General features: G+C 31.1%; 1 protein-coding gene across 2 annotated transcripts in view; it reads right to left on the bottom strand.

Annotated features, from left to right (window-relative positions):
- Positions 1 to 5000, bottom strand: part of LOC124042650 (hairy/enhancer-of-split related with YRPW motif-like protein) — a 17480-nt gene that overhangs the window by 10721 nt on the left and 1759 nt on the right. The window lies entirely within an intron of this gene.

Here is a 5000-nt window from a genome sequence, read left to right as displayed (position 1 = left end):
TAATGACATCATAATGACAACTTCTTCACTTTAGCTCATTTAATTATTACAGAAAAAAATAAACTCAGAACAAGATCAACAACAAGATAATTATTTACAAGTTAATGGCGAACTAAATACAGAAAATACCTTACGGTTGTGACAAAATAAAAATTAATATTAAAAGTTTGTGACATTTGGAGATTGTCAAGCCAAGCCTTCGATAAGGTGAGTCTACAAGGAGGGAGGGATGTGTTTTCTGTTTGTCCAGATTGTCTAGTTGTTGTGGTGTTGAAACTGAAAACCATGCTATTGAAGAGCCCGGAGTTGGTAAGCTTTTTTTAATTGGTTGTGTGGTGCATTGAACAAAAATAAAAACCACAGTCTTGTGTGTGTGTCCTCTTTTCGACTCCCTCTACATATTTGCAATCAAACAGCAGAATTTTCTCCATCTCCTTAGCTGTCATACTCTGCTTTCACCGGGTATTCCACTCATTTCAAAAATTCAGTCTTCCGGAAAGCGGAAATCAATACTTTTGTAATTATTCTAATATCTTTGAAATAAAAACAACATTAGACAGGACTGTCAACACATACTGAGCAGCGTGCTTATGTGGCAGACCAATCCAAACTCAGCTCTCTGCATGTCCAGCCCACTCATTATCTCAGCCAATCATGGATAGCGGGATGGTTCCCGGACTTTTTCCAATACTTATTTTCCACCATTATTTGCAAATAAATTAATTAAAAATCCTAAAATGTGATTTTCTGTCATAGTTGAAGTGTACCTATGATGAAAATTACAGGCCTCTCTCATCTTTTTAAGTGGGAGAACTTGCACAATTGGTGGCTGACTAAATACTTTTTTGCCCCACTGTATAAAGAACAACATCTCAGACATCAGTCAGGAAGTTAAAGCCTGATCGCAAATGGCTCTTCCAAATGGACAATGACCCCAAGCACTTCCAAAGTTGTGGCAAAATGTCTTAAGGACAATAAAGTAAAGGTATTGGAGTGGCCGTCATCTCTCTACTATTATTCTGACATTTCACTTTCTTAAAATTATTAAGTGGTGATCCTAACTGACCTAAAACAGGGAATTTTTACTGGTATTAAATGTCAGCAATTGTGAAAAACGGAGTTTAAATGTATTTGGCTAAGGTGTATGTAAACTTCCAACTTCAACTGTATGTGTGATTTTGAATGAACCCAACATCTCTGTTATTCTGAGTCTAAGATGAAATCCCTCTCACTGACCTCTATATTTCTGAGGCGTTTCTATAGAATACTATGTAAATAAATTAGATTATGATTAATTTTATTATTTTTCACCTTTATTTAACCAGGTAGGCTAGTTGAGAACACCTTTATTTAACCAGGTAGGCTAGTTGAGAACAAGTTCTCATTTGCAACTGCGACCTGGCCAAAATAAAGCATAGCAGTGTAAACAGACAACACAGAGTTACACATGGAGTAAACAATTAACAAGTCAATAAGACAGTAGAAAAAAAGGGGAGTCTATATACATTGTGTGCAAAAGGCATGAGGAGGTAGGCGAATAATTACAATTTAGCAGATTAACACTGGAGTGATAAATGATCAGATGGACATGTACAGGTAGAGATATTGGTGTGCAAAAGAGCAGAAAAGTAAATAAATAAAAACAGTATGGGGATGAGGTAGGTAAAAATGGGTGGGCTATTTACCGATAGACTATGTACAGCTGCAGTGATCGGTTAGCTGCTCAGATAGCAGATTTTTGAAGTTGGTGAGGGAGATGAAAGTCTCCAACTTCAGCGATTTTTGCAATTCATTCCATTTACCCTGGACTTTCTATTCCATTCTATTCTATTCTATCATATTCTATTCTATCATATTCTATTCTATCATATTTTATTCTATTCCATTCTATTCCATTCTATCCTATTCTATTCTATTCCACTCTATTCTATTCCATTCTATTCTATTCCACTCTATTCTATTCCATTCTATTCCATTCCATTCTATTCTATTCCATTCTATTCTATTCTATTCCACTCTATTCCATTCTATTTTATTCTATTATATTCCATTCCATTCCATTCTATTCTATTCCATTCTATTCTATTCCATTCCATTCTATTATATTCCATTCCATTCTATTATATTCCATTCCTTTCTATTCTATTCTATTACATGCTATTCTATTCCATTCCATTCTATTATATTCCATTCCATTCCATTCTATTCTATTCCATTCTATTCTATTATATTCCATTCTATTCCATTATATTATATTCCATTCCATTCCATTCTATTCTATTCCATTCTATTCTATTATATTCCATTCTATTCCATTATATTATATTCCATTCCATTCTATTCCGTTCTATTATATTCCATTCCATTCTATTATATTATATTCCATTCTATTATATTCCATTCCATTATATTATATTCCATTCCATTCCATTCTATTCTATTCCATTCTATTCCATTCTATTATATTCCATTCCATTATATTATATTCCATTCCATTCCATTCTATTCTATTCCATTCCATTCCATTCTATTATATTCCATTCCATTCCATTCCATTCCATTCCATTCTATTCCATTCTATTCTATTATATTATATTCCATTCCATTCCATTCTATTCTATTATATTCCATTCTATTCTATTCCATTCTATTCTATTCCATTCCATTATATTATATTCCATTCCATTCCATTCTATTCTATTCCATTCTATTCTATTATATTCCATTCTATTCCATTATATTATATTCCATTCCATTCTATTCCGTTCTATTATATTCCATTCCATTCTATTATATTATATTCCATTCTATTATATTCCATTCCATTATATTATATTCCATTCCATTCCATTCTATTCTATTCCATTCCATTCCATTCTATTATATTCCATTCCATTCCATTCCATTCCATTCCATTCTATTCCATTCTATTCTATTATATTATATTCCATTCCATTCCATTCTATTCTATTATATTCCATTCTATTCTATTCCATTCTATTCTATTCCATTCCATTCTATTATATTCCATTCCATTCTATTCTGTTCCATTCTATTCTATTATATTCCATTCCATTCCATTCCATTCTATTCTATTCTATTATATTCCATTCTATTCTATTCGATTCTATTCTGTTCCATTCCATTCCATTCTATTATATTCCATACCATTCCATTCCATTCTATTATATTCCATTCTATTCTATTATATTCCATTCCATTCTATTCTATTCCATTCTATTCCATTCCATTCCATTCTATTCTATTCCATTCTATTCTATTATATTCCATTCCATTCCATTCCATTATATTCTATTATATTCTATTCCATTCTATTCCATTCCATTCCATTCCATTCCATTATATTCTATTATATTCTATTCCATTCTATTATATTCTATTCTATTATATTCCATTCCATTCTATTCCATTCCATTCCATTCTATTCCAGTCCATTCTATTCCATTCCATTCCATTCTATTCTATTCCATTCTATTCTATTATATTCCATTCCATTCCATTATATTATATTCCATTCCATTCTATTCCATTCTATTCTATTCTATTCCATTCCATTCCATTCCATTCTATTATATTCCATTCCATTCCATTCTATTCCATTCTATTCTATTATATTCCATTCCATTATATTCTATTATATTCCATTCTATTCTATTCCATTCTATTCTATTCCATTCCATTCTATTATATTCCATTCCATTCCATTCCATTTTATTCTGTTCCATTCTATTCTATTATATTCCATTCTATTCTATTCGATTCTATTCTGTTCCATTCCATTCTATTCCATTCCATTCTATTCCATTCCATTCCATTCCATTCTATTCCATTCCATTCCATTCCATTCTATTCCATTCCATTCCATTCCATTCTATTCCATTCTATTCCATTCTATTCTATTCCATTCTATTCTATTATATTCCATTCTATCGTAGTATAGTTGATGCTGTATTACATTAGGGGGATTGACCAATAGCTAATGGCAATTTACCAAAATTACCGGAATCTTCAGTAATTTTGATAATTAAGATAAAAAATATTACAGTCGATTGTAACTTTGGTAACTTAAACATGAATAACTGGTTTTTAAATGTTTTCACATATGTTGTTCATGTACTATATCTGTGTCTGTATTGAGTTTCTAGTACACAGACTGAAAGAATGTTCTAGAGAAAATAAACCGATTAATTAAACATCTGATCAAATCAAATGTATTTATAGCTGATAACATCTGATCAACAACGACATTGTTTTCTATTAACTCTGCAACTCTTCAAACTATTCACTTTTTTTCCCCAACTGTCACCAGTTTGATGCAGTATGTATTTGACAACAAATACATATTGACGCAGTAAAAAGTTAGTAATAATATATAATAATAATATAATATATATATATATATATATATATAAAGGATATGTCATTCTGAAGCTCTCATATTAAACACCAAGGTTATGGTTTACTGTTTTACAGCTTTGGTCATTCAAGTGTTTTTAGTCTTATTAAATCATTTCAATTATTTATTTTAATTTTCAATTTATTTTTGACCTTTATTTGAGAACAAGTTCTCATTTACAACTGCAACCTGGCCAAGATAAAGCAAAGCAGTTCGACACAAACAACAACACAGTTACACATGGAGTAAACAACAACACAGAGTTACACATGGAGTAAACAACAACACAGAGTTACACATGGAGTAAACAATAAACAAACCAACAGTCAGTAATACAGTGGAGAAAGTCTGTATACAGTGAGGGCATATTTATACAATTAGTTTGTATATTTTCCATGTGATAAAGAGAACAGAGAACCAATTAGTTTCTATATTTTCCATGTGATAAAGAGAACAGAGAACCAGAGATGATTAGACACCTGTGATAATCTGAATTCCCAAAAAGGCTACTAGATGTCTTGCGATAGATTACGTACTAACCTTGAAAGATCCCGAAATTCGAGTTTAGAGTTTAGAAAAGTTT

The sequence above is a fragment of the Oncorhynchus gorbuscha genome, linkage group LG09 (assembly GCF_021184085.1).
Source record: "Oncorhynchus gorbuscha isolate QuinsamMale2020 ecotype Even-year linkage group LG09, OgorEven_v1.0, whole genome shotgun sequence".
Taxonomy (NCBI): Eukaryota; Metazoa; Chordata; class Actinopteri; order Salmoniformes; family Salmonidae; genus Oncorhynchus; species Oncorhynchus gorbuscha.
This window is presented reverse-complemented; position numbering and strand designations above follow the sequence as displayed.